The sequence below is a fragment of the Aquarana catesbeiana genome, linkage group LG10, assembly GCF_042186555.1.
Source record: "Aquarana catesbeiana isolate 2022-GZ linkage group LG10, ASM4218655v1, whole genome shotgun sequence".
Lineage (NCBI taxonomy): Eukaryota > Metazoa > Chordata > Amphibia > Anura > Ranidae > Aquarana > Aquarana catesbeiana.
This window is the reverse complement of record NC_133333.1, coordinates 51,374,190-51,390,067: the sequence shown is the minus strand read 5'-3', so window position 1 is coordinate 51,390,067 and position 15,878 is coordinate 51,374,190.

Sequence of the window (15,878 nt, the reverse complement as noted above, 5' to 3'; positions counted from 1 at the left end):
CTCCTCCAGATCCCAGTTTTGTCACCTGTAGGAGCTCACCATTAATTATTTCTCTCTCTGCACAGGGTATATATTACAGAAAAGAGTCATGAAGTCCTTTCATCCAGTCCACCACTTGTGCTGGGTTCCAGTTTATGATGGGTTTCATAATATTTTCTGTAGAAAAGGACCTCCGTTAATGAATCAAGCCTAATAAGTGTAATTCATGCTGCCAGTTGACACATTTTTTTGCTTTAGCAATTTCACTGAATTCTAGGATCCGAGTTAATGCTTTCTATCTCACTCAGGTCTCAGTGCGACACTTTGGTGTAAACAAACTTCGAGGGAGATCACAGCTAGGCAAATATTGAATGAGTCACTATTCACACGTATGATTACATGAACATGAAACAAATTTCTAGATTGGTATTCTCCATACCAGTTTCGAGAATGTGTGTTATCTCTACAACTAGTAGGGAGTATACCAATCTAGAAATGTGTTTCATGTAACCATACGTGTGACAGGTGACTCATGCTCACTTGCTCTTTGAAATCTTCAGAATTTATTGATTCTCCATAAAAAAACAGTGTCAGCCAGCAAATGTAAACACGTTTCAGCCTTCTTCATTACAAATGCCATGTACAAAAATGGCACAATATATAAGTAGCGCCCTCCTAGGTAGGCGCTAGAGTGAGTGTATATAGTTTTTGGTTTCTCTGCTTAACAGGGAGACAGCTAGGCAAATTTATATGCTGTCTGCCTTACAGAGAGCTTTGATTGGTTGATAGAGTCTGCTCTGTGTGTTCTGGTGCTGCTCATGCTGTCTTGAAAGTTACACACTAGTCTGGTAGATATGGGAAATACTGGACAGTGGGAGGAAACCTTTCAGATGAGAGCATGGATGTCTATACAGCCCTGGCCAATTAGAAGGGGGTGTGCCCCAAGGCATGCTGGGTAACTGTATTTATATCTGCTGAGAACATGGGCTCCGGGTCTTCCTCTACAGCAGGGATATGCAATTAGCGGACCCCCAGCTGTTGAAGAACTACAATTCCCATGAGGCATAGCAAAATTCTGACAGTCACAAGCATGACACCCAGAGCCAGAGGCATGATTGGACTTGTAGTTTTGCAACAGCTGGAGGTCCGCTGATTGCATATTCCTGCTCTATAGAGAGAGGTCAAGGTGGGGAAGGGGCCTGCCGCCCCCCATCAGTGCAGGCTGTCATGGGGCCTCAGGTGGGCAACGTCAGGGCCTGAAACAATGAACACTGAGGCAACCCATGGTTATTGTAAGAGCTGACTGAGGAAGGATGTCCGCGGATCCTTTCTGGAACTGCTGGGGAAGGCTGCCGTGTGTGCTTCAGGAGCCTTGTGAGTAAAGAACCCCCATCCCGGGGATCCTAGTGACTTTAGTGCTGTTAGATCCCCCTTTAAGTGCTAGAAGTCAGCTGCTGGGTGCGAGCGAAAGGGGTCCCTGGCTAGTGTCTTGAAGAGGCAAAGTTCACCGAGTTCCTTCTGCTACAAAGGGACTTGTTCATACCATACTGCTGCTGCATCGTCCTACTGATAAACTGCTACATACTACTAATTCCTTTCTCCTATCCAAGTTCTCCAAATAAAATATAAAAACAAATCCCCTGGAATGGTCATTGGGGGATAACGAGCACGGGAGAGTGTGCACCTGGCTGTGTGAAAAAACCTTGTGGCTGGCTGTGGATTAATCAGTGGGAGACCCGGGCACCATTATCCAAGCGGCTCCTGTGGGGGGTAGCGCTACATATAGTGTGTAAACCCCTCCTGGCAACACATGTCGTTAATTTGCCAATCAATGGATAATTAGAGATACCTGGAGAGGTGAAACACCATACATGGACAGACATAAATTTAATCAAAAATACAAACATAATTGGTTACATAGTCAAAAACTAGGCCCACAAGGCTTAAACACATTTACATTTGCTATCAGATACTGTGCTTTTTATGGAGAACCAATAAAATAAAAATGGTTGCCATTTTTTTAAACAGCAAGTCCTCATCTTTTTTGCAGCTCATTATTTTTGTTGCATTTTACACATCCTGAATGGTGAGAATTTGAAGCCGTAAAAGAATCCAGCTCCACAGAGCCTGTCTTCATCCTGTAATCACATAGACATTCTTCGATAGTATGTTGTTGTTGCTGCTGCCTCAGCAGCATGTCCAACACTCTGCTCAAGCGTGTAGGGGTGTCCCAGATGGGACATTTGGCAGGCAGCTGATGATGGCGCTGCATTGTCTGGGTATGATCACCCATCTGGCCTGGTTTAGGGCCTTCTGGAAGCCATAGTACTTCATACTTTAACTGCTGCGCCACCAGGTTGAGGACATGTAAAGGTACTAGGTAAATGGTACATATGTGATTTTTCCCTCACACATGACCTTGCCTGGCTGAAAATAGTGTGGTCAGCCACCCCTCAGCCTGAGCCTATAGAGCTGCCAGCCTCTCTGGTGGTCCAGTGTGGCTCTTGTCCCCAGGAACATGAGCTGCAATTTAGCCCAGAACTTTGCATATACTCTGGGGCATATGTCTGGGGAGGAGGTGGTACAGGTTTCACCATCGCATATGACGCATGATGGCATCACCAACTACAGAGATGTTCCTTGTCCTGCAGCATTCCCAGCTGCCAGAAGATTGACACAGTGTGCAATTCAGAATATGTAACATGCCTGCCCATGTTTACTAGACCACGAGTCTGTGGTCATGTGTACCCTGTTGCTGACAGTGTGGTCTACTGACACAGACATATTACACTCTACATGCTGGCGGAGGGCAGGGATGGCCTTCTGGGCAAAATAATGTTAGCCGAGTACTTTGCCTCGTGCTGTAGAACAGGTCAGAAACTCGCTAAAGTCTGCTGATTCCACAAGCTGTAATGGGAGCAGCTGCCAAGCCAGCAGTTTTGACAAACTGGCATTATGCTGATTTGGGGACATTTTTTTGTTCTGCTCCAATAGCTACAGAAGAGACACCTACCTAGGGAAGAATGCTGTAGAAAATAGCAGGGTGGGTGTAGGAGAATTCTTAAGAGATTCAAGCCTTCACTTGGCCAATTTTAGTTTGGCCCCATTACCCTATTCCCCACTTAATGAAATCTCTGAAACCTCTTGGGAGACTCCCTTCCCTGTCACTAGAGGCTGCAGATGTTATGGTGGATGCAGTAGGAGAAAGTTCTGGTGAAGGGGGATGTGGAAAATAAGGAACGAAGAAGAGAAGTGCGGACCTTTTGCTGACAAGTTTTCTCATTGAGGTGCTTCTCCCACTGAGCTCCGTGGTGCAGTCGGCAGTCATATGTTACCCAAATCATTGATACTTTTATCATGACTGATACGCTGCAGGCAAAGGCTGAAAACTACAAATGTGCTGTTGGCAGCCGAATTATTCAAAGGGGCCTACACTGCAGAGCTCTGTGGACAGGTCATAGCAGTGGCCTGTATTTGTGTGGCTGCATCAATATGCGGTGCTTTGGTGCACACACTACTTTACAGTGTAAGTATGTGGTGATATGCTCCTAGCAAAAATAATTAAAAAAAAACCTTTAAACCCCCCCCCCCCCCAAAAAAAAAACCCAATCCAATTTTGAAAATGTAAAACAAAGAAAAAAATGAAATAAAAAATGCAATGGAGTGCCCAGAAACTAAACAGAAACTACAGTTGGTGCTGACACACACATTAAAAAGTAGCCTTAAAAAGGACAGTTGGGTTTCCTAAACACACAAATGAAAAGGTATTAATAATATGTAACTGACCACACCACAATCCACGGTAATTTAGCACTACATAGCACTGTATAGCACCTAACTCTCCCTACACATTCTCCTAGCTTGCTCTAAACTACTCCAACACACACTAACAAATGGCTGCTGGGAACCCACCCTTTTAGAGAGAGGGTACTGGCACAAAACAATTTCTATGCCAGCTGATTATGGTTACAAAGAATTAAAAGCAAGGTATGGACTTGCTTTTTATTTTATAATCATACTTACCTAGGTGGATTGCAGCATCGGTCCCCTGCCGGCTCGAACCAAGCGATCTAATACCGCAGATTGCTTGGTTCTCACAGCTCCCCGTGCAGAGAGCTGCTGACTGTCAGTCACAGCTCACTGGAGTGCTGGGGTGTGGAGGGGGCAGGAGCGGCCGGCTCAGCCTCTTAGCGGCTCGCTGAGCTGACAGTAAGAGGGAACCTATAGCCAGAACTTAAAATTCATTGATTCCTTTTACAGCACTTATGCCAAAAGTAACCATTTTAGTCCTCAAATACTGATCGGTATCTTAGTGTGGGTTCCTTCCAAGCCTGACTGGAACCTGTATACTCCTACTTTTCTTGGGATTTGCAGGAGAGGGAGGTATTGATTGGCTGCTCAGGCAGAGACAACCAATCTGTGTGTCTACCTCACATAGAGCTCCACCTTAAAATGTGGACAACGTGCAGAAAGGAAAGTGCAGCAGTGGTTGATCAAACCTACAAGGACCCTTCTCCAGGGTTCTAGTATTTCAGGGCTAAAACAGCTTTAGGGTGGTGCAGAAAGGAAGGATGGGGGGGTTCTTTTCATTTTTTTTATCGACCAACCTGTATTCAACACGTGGGCTCTATATTGAACACATCTATACTCTCTGGGTTTAGTCGCTTATATCATCCAGGGTGAAGCTAGAAAGATACATCATACATCATGAAAAGGTGTAAAAAAGGTAATTCAATATAACTCAGAAACCAGACACCTCAATTTGCTTAAAATTTTGGGAGTCATCTGGTATATAGATGTAGCACCCTCTAGTGCTAAAAATAGAAATAGGTTTTTTGCACAGGTATATTTTTTGCAGGCTTGGCTGGTAGTTTCCTGGGTTGGTAGAAATTCAGGGAGAGCTAGATGACTCACAGCATCACTGAGACCCCCCCCCCCCCCTTTTGCAGAATGCACAAGAACCTTCTGGAAGAGAGAAGGGGAGGTTAGGTGGAGCTGCCTGGAGTATGCTGAGGGCCCTGACTAATCCCCAACTTGGGTTGGCAGGGGGCAGGCCCCCTCAAATACTCAGGGTCAGCCAAGCTGGGGAGGAGTTGTTCAGGTGGAAGCTGGAGTGTTAGGCTGTCGTGGCCTTTGAGGGAGCTCCCCAGTCTGGGGGGGTGACCTTGGACCTGGGCTCGGGTGCCAACGGGACCTTCCTACAACCAACAGGAGGAGCGGGAGCAAGCAGAGGACAGCAGCAGAACACTGTTAGGCAAGTCTCCAGGAGGAACAACAGGGGAGCAGTAGACACGAGAGACAGCTAGCATTAGGGCTACCATATTTTCCCAGAAAGGCCCGCAGTCCTTGCCTGCAAAGGGCAGGCCAGTGTCAGGCCTTAAATTCATTGCTAGCTGGTCCTGGAAGTTGTAGTTCTACAAGCAAGTTTGTGCTGGAGGTAGAAGAGGAGAAGTGTGTATATACCGGATGTATATAGTTAAGTTCCTGATGAATGCCTATTGATCACCTGGGCATCCCATATGTACCCTATCCCCATCCAAGTTAAATCCCCTCAATAAAAGCAACAAAAACAAGTACAAGGACTATTTATTGACTGCTGTATGTCTGGAAATTTGTGTGCCTGGCTGTGCAGGGTGAGAGATGGACCACAATCACCAGCAGCCCTTACGGGGGTACCGATACATAGACATTCCTGCATAGTCACCAAGTTCAGATCATTGATTTTGTGGAATTTCACTGTCTTGACAAGGTGCATGTGGGTGGGGATAACCACAAGGTAAATCTATAAAGTGAACAGACAACACAACTTCTCTCGTAAGAGGTTTTATGCAGTGTAATAAGCAGTTACAACAATACAGTATAATTCCAACAATGTTCAGTTCAGTTCTATACAACAGGGTAATATAGAGCCTACATTGCTCCTTATGTGCTTCTATAGTGCTACTCCCATAGGAGCTGCAGGAATTACTTGTCCAGGTCTTCTCAACCTCTGCCCCACCGCCAGGCACACAACAGGCTCATTCACTTTTTCTCCAATAATCAGTCTAGAGCAGTGATGGTGATCCTTGGCACCCCAGATGTTTTGGAACTACATTTCCCATGATGCTCATGCACTCTGCAGTGTAGTGTAGCATCATGGGAAATGTAGTTCCAAAACACCTGGAGTGCCAAGGTTCGCCATCACTGGTCCAGAGGATGTTGTTTTTATGTTTGGGGAATTTGGATAGGAATAAGGGTAGTGGTGAGATATTCCAAGAATGAGAACAATGTACACTGAGGACTTAATCTTCCTTTCTGCTTTAAGTAGTAGTAGAACATAGTCCCTTCTATTTAGTGGACAATATCCGGACAGAGCTCTTTAGGACACCAGCCGGTGTCCCCTTTAATAGACCCACAGCTGACTATACTAGGCACCAGAGGGGTAGCTAGAGCACAAGGTCCTCAAGATCCAGCAATGTCTGTACTCACAAGGCCCAAGGACAGATGGATGCCTCCTTCCAATTCTCCAAGTGATGCCCTCCAGTAATAACAGACAGATCTGTGGCAGACAGCTCCCCTTAGCTTCTTCTAAGCAATTAGTCAGCTTCTTCTAAAGCCTTCACATGGCAGCCTGTATCTGAGCGTGCCCCTCTCAGGCTGGACTCCCAGCATGCCATCAGAGCCTACCTCTCTGAGATAGGCTGGGCTGTCTCCGTATGAATTTTTCCATCTGCATAGCTTCACACCTACTATACAGAAACTTCTAAGATTGCCCTGTATTTGGCTCCATCCATCTTCCCATAAACTCTGACCAGCTTCCCTGTCCCTGCTGAAGAAAAGCATCTCCCCAACATAATTTTGCCACCACCATGTTTCCTGGTGGGGGTGGTGTGTTCAGGGTGATATGCAGTGTTAGATTTCCACCACAAATAGCATTTTGCTTATAGGCCAAAAAGTTACATTTTGGTCTCATCTGACCAGAGCACCTTCTTCCACATGTTTGCTGTGTCCCGCACATGGCTTCTCACACTGACTTCTTATGGCTTTGAATGAATGAATGATTTTGTAAAGCGCTGCAAATGCGAACTGAATCGCCTCAAGACGCTGGATGCATTCTCTGTTGTCAGCTTCTTAGAAAAGGAAGGTCTTTAGTTTTTTCCTGAAGGCCTGGTGGTTTTCTTCCATGCGGATGTTGGTTGGAAGAGCATTCCATAGTCGAGGTCCTTGGACTGCGAATCTTCGTTCTCCCTTTGCTTTGTAGCGGTATTTGGGAATGATAAGGAGGTTTTGGTTAGCTGATCGAAGACTGCGATTCGGTGTGTAGTGTTTTATTTTCTCACGGAGATATAGTGGAGCGTTTCCTTGTATGCATTTGTGGGTGAGGCAGAGGGTCTTGAATGTGATCCGATTCTTCACGGTTAGCCATTGTAGGCTCTTTAGGGATGGGGAGATGGATTCCCAGGGCGAATTTGTGTAGTCGAGTCGGGAATTGATGATTGTTCCCACAACTGCCGCTTTGTCCTCTTCTGGGATCTGAGTCTACGTAGCTGGCAGAGGAGATGGTGGGATCCGCTGACCACTGATCCTATTTGTGCATCCATTGTCATTCCTGAGTCAAAAATGACTCCGAGACTCTTGGCTTTGGTGCTTGGAGAGATGGTCTGTCCGAGGATGGTGGGAGGTGTCCACGGAGTCTTTATTTTGGAATTTTTGTTAGCTTGTAGAAGAAGAAGTTCTGTTTTTGATCCGTTGAGTTTGAGGGAGCTAGTGGTCATCCAGTCATCTATTAAAGTGAGGCATTTCTGTAATTGCTGATGAAGGTCTTTTTGTCCGTTGATGCAAAGGTAGAGTTGGGTGTCGTCAGCGTATGAGTGGAAGCAGAGATCGGTTTTCCTGATGATATTGAGGAGTGGGCAGATGTAGATGTTAAATAGCACTGGTGACAAGGGTGAACCTTGAGGGACTCCACAGGAGACTGCCCGGGTCTCCGAGGTGAATGTTCCTAGTTTCACTGTCTGGGAGCGATTCTCTAAGAAGGATGTAAACCATTTTAGAGCAGAATCTGTAGCTCCTGCAACTTCAGCGAGGCGGACAAGTAAAGTATTGTGGTCCACTGTATCGAATGCTGCGCTGAGTTCTAACAGTACCAGGAGACTCTGTTCTCCGTCGTCTGCTACTTCAAGGGCGTCGTCCCATATTTTGAGAAGTGCTGTTTCTGTGCCATGGCCTGGGCGGAAGCCTGATTGCAGAGGGTCCAGGAGTTGGTGTGTGTCCAGGTGGTGTTGTAGCTGCTGTACTACTGCTTTCTCTATAATCTTGGAGATGGAGTTGAGGCTAGTTATTGGTCTGCGGCAGTTAGGGTCCTTAGGGTCGAGATTGGGTTTCTTTAGCAGGGGTTTGACAATGCCTTGCTTGAGGGAGGTTGGCACAGTCCCTTCTTTGAATGATTGATTTATGAGATATGTTAGGGTAGGGGCCAAGATGTCGGAACATTCTTTAAACAGTTTAGTGGGGATGATGTCGTTCAGTGATGTGCTGTCTCGAAGGCTTCTGATGATGTTTTTAGTCGTGTCTGTGGTGATTGGGGACAAAAAGAAATTCGGTGGTTGAGTGATGTTTGTGTCGATATCCTCTTTTTGCTTTGGTTGAGTGAGGTTGGTTGTTATTTTCTAATGGATTGATTTCCGAATGTTGTCGATTTTGTCGATGAAGAAATCTGATAACTCATTGCAGAATTCTTGAGTATCGTTTGCTGGGGGCTCTAAGCAGGTCGGGTTCATTGACTGAGCAATTATTTTGAAAAGTTCCCGCGGACGGTTTAAGGCGGATGAGATGGTGTCTGAGAAATGTTCTTTTTTGGCTTTGAAGATTGCCTTGTGGTATTTCACAGTGAGTGCTTTGTAGTTAGCATGGTTTTCCTTGGTGGGATTTCTTCTCCATGCTCTTTCAGCTCTTCTACGTTCTTGCTTGAGTAGGGTGAGAGTGCCATTAAACCAACTCGAGTTTTTTTTGCGGATGAGTGTTCTACGTTTTGGCGCCACGGAGTCTGCTGTTTGTAGTAATACATTGTTTAGGGAGTTGAGTGTTTGTTCTGTTGAGAGGTTTGAGTTTAGCAAAAGAATTTTGCTTGATAATGTAGTTTTGAAGAGATCAGAGTGAAGTTTCTTCTGAGATCTATTCCAGTGTGTTGCTGTTGCGCGTTCCTGTTTTTGGAGGTTGGTGTTAGTGGTTATTCTAAATTTAATAGCATGGTGGTCCATCCATGGTAGTGGAGTGTTGTCAAATACGTTGATGTCCATATTCTGTTTGAAGATGAGATCTAGAGTGTGTCCTGAACCATGCGTGGGAGAATTTATCAGTTGTTGAAGGCCAAGTTCTTCCATTTGGTTGACGCAAGCGGTTGCGATGGAGTCTTGGGCAGAGTTTGCCCACAGGTTAAAATCCCCAAGTACCAGCAGGTTTTTGGTTTTCAAGGTGTGTATTGAGAAGAATTCAGTGAGTGGCGTAAGGAGATTGGTCTTTGGTCCTGGTGGTCTGTAGTATGTGAATGGTGTCTTGAGGTGTTGTTTGAAGATGCAGTGAGAGTGTTTCCATGAAAGGCGCTGAGTTCTGTACGTTTGGTTTGGTGAACCCAAGATGTGATTTGAAAATCACTGCTAGGCCTCCTCCTTTTTTTCCAATTCTATGCTCGGTTAGGATACTGTAGTTCTCGGGCACCAGTTCAGTTAGGATGGTGTTGCAATCGGATGTTAGCCAGCTTTCTGTAATGAAGAGGCAATCAATGTTGTTGTCGATGATGAAGTCGTGGGTTTCCAGCTTGTGCTTGACTGCAGATCTGGTGATGATCAGGGCGCATGCTAGTTGTTGCGGTTGGATCGGTGTCTCCTTGCATTTCCTGGTTGATTGTGGGTTGGTCCTTAGTAATTGTTCTTTTTTTAGTCTTTTTTGAGTGGCGGTCGGTAAAGCTGCGGCAGTGTTTCTTAGCCTGTGGAGGGTGTCTGCTGTGTATTTGAAGTTGCACATGATGAGGAAGACGGTGTTGCTAGTAGGAAGGGTGTTCTGATGGTGGTACTGATGTGGTGATGAAACACTTGCAGGGGGATGGAGGGATCTTATGGCTACCCACTGCTTCTGGAGTGGTGTGGCAATGGGCTAGTATAGGTGCGGAGGTACCTGAGGAGGTACAGCTGCCTACCCCCCTGTCGTTGATCCAGAGGAAGGTGAAAAACCCCTAGCTGCGAGGGCCAATGGTGCAGCAGAGGAAAAAATTCCTTCCTGACCCCCTGAGGGGCGATCGGACTGGGCTAGAGTACCCTCAGAGACTTACCTGTACGGATGGTCCAGCGGACGAAGGGGGGGGGGGATCTGACGCTACTTACTGGTAGGTGGTGCGGTGGCTGCGTCTAGGATGATTAAAGTTGGAGTAGCCTCCGGTGAATAACCAGAGCCCCTGCGGTGATGTCCAGTAGTAGCGGGAGGGGTGATTCCAGGTGTGGAGGTGCACGGGCTCTGTAGGACAATAGTGGGAGGGGGGATGGGTGGCTGGCTGGCAGGAACTAGGCCGCAGCCGTGGTCTGTCCCACCGAATCTAGCAGCTAGAATACGGTGATTAGACTGCGGCTGCGGTGGTGTCCCGGGGGGGGGGGGTGGCTGGAAGGAGGGACCTAGGGATTATGGGTTCAACCAGGGGGTGAACCCGGCTGGTGGCCTCAGGAGGGGGGGGTTCTAAAATCCTGCACCGGGGGTCCTTAGTTGCTGCCCCGTCGGCACTGGGTGTGCCAATATGGCCGCCGGCTAGGCCCGAGCCGCGGGCTGTCCTGCGGTGTTCCCGGACCGTCCAATGAAGGTGGGCAGGAAAATCCGGTGAGGATGATCAAGCAGAGAAGGGGGGGGGAGCGGCCCGCCGGTCGGGCGACCGGTCGGAGAAGGAGGAAGCGATGAAGTGCTGCCGGCTAGCAGCCGAAGCTAGGCCGGAGCCGCGGAGTATCCTGAGCGGCCGGCCGGCTGGCTGAAGGCGGCGTCTGGAGTGGTAAGTGCGGATAGGAGGGGAGGGGGTCCTGATGAATAGTGCAGGGGGAGCTGGGCCGGACCGCAGAGTGGCCTGAGCGGCCGGCCGGTTGGCTGACAGAGCGTGGGGTCCGAATGGAGGTCAGTCACTGTGCGGAGGAGGGGGGGGGGGTCCCGGTACTGCTGCAGGGGGGACCGGCCGGAGCCGCAGAGAGCCCCGAGCGGCCGGCCTGCTGGTTGACGCGGCGTGTGGATGTGGGTCGATGGCGGATAGGAGGGGAAGGGGTCCGGTGTGCTACTGCAAGGAGGAGTAAGGGATGAGTCAAGGATCCCAAGGATGGGTGGCCGGAGCTGCTTACAAGCCGCTATAGCAGAGCTACAGCAGAGGTCTGTTCTCCACAGTGTCAGCACTCAGACTCAGCTGTGGTGAAACTACAAGTCCCATGAGACGAACAGCAGAGGTGCATGTTGTGATATGTTGGATTTCAACATATGGCTTTCTTCTTGCCACTCTTCCACAAAGGCCAGATTTGTGGAGTGCATGACTAATAGTTGTCCTGTGGACAGATTCTCCCACCTGAGCTGTGGATCTCTGCAGCTCCTACAGAGTTACCATGGGCCTCTTGGCTGCTTCTTTGAATAATGCTCTCCTTGCCTGGCCTGTCAGTTTAGGTGGACGGCCATGTCTTGGTAGATTTGCAGTTGTGCCATACTCTTTCCATTCTTTGGATGATGGATTGAACAGGGCTCCATGAGATGTTCAAAGCTTGGGATTTTTTTTATAACCTAACCCTGCTTTAAACGTCTCCACAACCTAATCCCTGACCTGTCTGGTGCATTCCTTGGCCTTCATGATGCTGTTTGTTCACTAGGGTTCTTTAGCAAACCTCTGAAAGCTTCACAGAATAGCTGTATTTATACTGAGATTAAATTACCCACAGGTGGACTCTATTTACTAATTAGCTGACTTCTGAAAGCAATTGGTTCCACTAGATTTTAGTTAAGGGTATCAGAGTAAAGGGGTCTAAATACAAATGCACGCCACACTTTTCACATATGTATTTGTAAAAAAAAAATTTGAAAACCATTTATCATTTTCATTTTCATCCACTTCACAATTATGTGCCAATTTGTGTTGGTCCATCACGTAAAACCTCAATAAAATACATTTATGTTTTTGGTTGTAACATGACAAAATGTGGAAAATTTTAAGGTGTATGAATACTTTTTCAAGGCACTGTAAGCAAATAAGCCATTTAGAATTCCTAAACCAGATGACCAGAAAACATGTAGTCTGTGCCAGTCCTCTTAAACCATAAGTAAACCCTAACAATAAACTTATTTTATTTGATTCTTTTTTCATACCATTAAATATACCAATAAAAATGTTTTATTATTCCTGTTTGATAAGTGCAAATAATACCTGTTAATCTTGCATGAAATCTTTTGAGCTTATAACGAATGTCCTGTGCTCTCTGCCTCTGCTTACTGTTATCAGTAACATTGTGGTCAGTTATCTCTGAGAGCTAAAGTACTACATCACTCTATGTTATGAAGAAGAGGTGAGGGACGGGGTCCTGTAGTCCCATTCAAGATTCAAGAAATATATTGTAATTTCCATCCATCTATGGCCAATTTAACATTCATACTTCCCAGGGGAAAAAAGTATTTTGCAACCTGGCAGTATGGGAGGCTATACTTCCATGCGGCCTACCGGATGATAGCAATTTAAACAAGTCATTGCTCGGATGAAAACTATCCCTCACAATACTGTGTGCTCTCCTCTCCCCAAGCTCCTCAGTGCTAGATAAGCTAAGGTGTCCGGTTCCTGTTGTACCGATACAGTAGGGTGAGTGAGTGTTGTCATCCTAAGACAGGAAGTGTGTTACTGGCAGGATCACTGGTGAATATTAAGCTAAAAATTACTGAACAAAACATGTTTTGAAACAATATCTATGTTAATTTGAAATTTGTGCTCCTTCAAAGGATAAGTACCCATTTTTAGGGTGTAACATGCAGCATAATCCCACTCTTGCAGCCTCTTCCCGATCTGCTGCTTCTAGTGACAGTGAGCCGAGGATCTTTTCTCTGAACTCATTGCTCGCTCCGCCCACCTAGCCTCATCATTTATTCATTCACAGAGGTTTGAGAATGAGAGAAATACGATCAGCTTTTGGGGCTGTCGGCTTGTAGTGCTCAATGAACTACGAGGATGCTGGTGAGTGCTCTAGGTAGTTCATTGTCTCTTCCTGTCATTATGTAACTGCCTGCCCGTATGAGGTACGAGCAGACAGTTTACACAGACAATCTGCTGGAGTCCTGCATGGCACTGATAATCTGCTGAACTCTGGTGCAATGGTTTCCAGGCTCCTAGGAAAACAATAATAAATGTAAATTTTTTTACCTTTTTAAAAAGATGTGCATTCATTATTTTTTCTACAAACGTATCCTTTAAAGTAAAACTAGGTAATATCCTTATTTGCCAAAAATAATTCACACACACATCAGCTACTTAGTGGCCCTGTAGTCCTGTTTTGTGGTTTCTTGTGCCTCCTTGTAAAGCCCTCCGTGAGCTCTCAAACCTCTCCTTTTCCATAACTTTGGAATGGGCAGTGCACATTTGTTGTGGTCATAGGTGTGCGCAGCTCTCACGGGGAGGAGGCTCTGGTGGTGGCAGACAGTTGATTGGGAGCATATTATGTTACACCCTTAATATAACATGTTCCTAAAGTTGAACCTAGCCTTTAAATAAATGGGGGCATTTACACTGGCCACTGACACCCCCAACCACCCACCTGGTGCCGCCCCTTGATAATGCTAATGCACATGGGCTGATTAGGGTGTGCCCAGGCACACCCTGTGCACACGCCTATGGTTGTGGTTATGTGCACTGCTCTATGTACACTAAAAATCTCATAGTCATAGTTCATAGTCCATCTCCAGAGCACACAAGAGAGGGTGGCTACATTCCTACATACAGTGGGACCATGGAAAAAAGAACATAGACACCCTCTAACAGGAAGTCAAATCACAGCAGCAACAAAAAAAGGAATTTGGAGATTTGAAAGAGGTTGGCGGCAAAAGAAGTGTTAAGAATATAAACTTAAATAGAATTTTCTTTTTTTGAAACCAGACTTTAGTGTCACTTTATGGTAGTCATAGCATACTGCAGTCATCAGCTCATTCGGACACATGATTGTATTCCGCATTACAGTAATGGTTTGATATATAAAGCTAGTTAGCGCACACATTGTAGAAGAAGCTGTATCTCCCCTCCAGTAAACATGGGTTAAAGAGTATCCATGTATTTACATTCCTCACTGCTCTTTCAAGCTCCGGTTTCCTTCCAGGGCCTTGCTGAAAGGTCATGTTCTCTTTATAAAAATAACCTCTCTCTGTTTCTCTTCCTTCCCTTCACCCATCCTGTTCTCTGCCTCTGACACCGCAGCGGAGGGAGCTGGCGCAGCGGAATGGGTGTTAGGCGACAGGAGCAGAATCCTGGCCCTAGGGCGTACAGTGGGGGGAGGCTGGAGCGAGGCAGAGAGAGGAAGGATGTCACAGACAATAACCATCACCTCGACATCCCAGGCTCGCCATCCCAGCCTGCCCTCACGCTGGTTTTAAAGACACAAACTCCAGTGCCCTTGCTGGAGATATAGGATTCTTCATGTGTTATGGGAGGGTGGACAGTGGTTTCCGTCATATTGCTTTAAATAGCATGTTCACGGCTACGGACATTGTAAAAAAACGATTGTAAGTACAAATTTTGTTTTATAGACTGTTGTTGGCTGCCGATTTCTACTCTAGGCCAGTGGTGGACAACTGTTGAGATATACTGTAGTTGGCTTCACACAGTGCTTCAGACATGCCCCTGACATCCCCAGGGTGCCACACATAATATTTAGTGTATGTAATGACATTTTAAGAGACTGAGGACATGCTATAGAAAACAAGGACTGAGTAAATACTACAGGAGATCCTCGGACACAGCGGACATAACACAGGTGTAGCTAGAGACAGAAGACATACTGCAGGAGGCAGTGGGAGAGACTGGGATATATTACAAGAGGCGGCAACAGATCACTGTCATTACACCTTCTGTACCAAACAATGCTCCCACTCAGTTCTGATTGCAGATGGCCTGAAGGCTACACAATATGTAACAAAGGGCTACATGTGGCCTTCAGGGCACAACAATATAATATCTTCTAGACCAGCCTTTCTTAACTGAAGGATGGTACACACAGGACTGAATAACGGGCAGTATCTACCGGTTCAAAAGAAACCAGCCGCCATTCGGCCCGTGTGTACGTCAGCTGGTCTGACAGAAGCCAGCTTCTGTCAAAGGGGCATGACCAAAAAAGATCTGTCAATTGGTATTCAATCTCTCAGCCAATGTTCCCCATGACTAAGCTCCAAGGGGTGTAGTGAAGCACATTGGGGGCGTGGCCTGGTCAGAATCCAGGCTGAGGTTGCCACTCCATTCATCACAGCAGGACACTATAGATGTGCGACTTCCAGGGGTCACCCTTCCTTCTTTGAACCTTTGCAAGAGCAAGGATGGGCTCCATCCCCTGCCAGCACTTTTTTCAGACCGGTGTGTTCTGGCGGGAGTGTCCCTCTGTCAGAACACAATAGCGGGGGAGATCGCTGTACTAACATCACATAGTACAGCTCCTCCCTCCCCTGCTGGGTTGAACGAAAAAAACGAATAGTGTGTACTATGCTTAAGGTTCCTCCACTGGTTCCTAGGGGTTCCTTGAGAAATTAGCTATTGCCAAGTCTTAGATAACTAACTACTGATACCTATGATGCTTTTAGTTGTGTGTAAGGGGGGCAATCCATACCTATCCATATATCCATTCCCCAAGCCGTGTCATGTCATTTTTACCATTTTTACACTTGTGAAATGG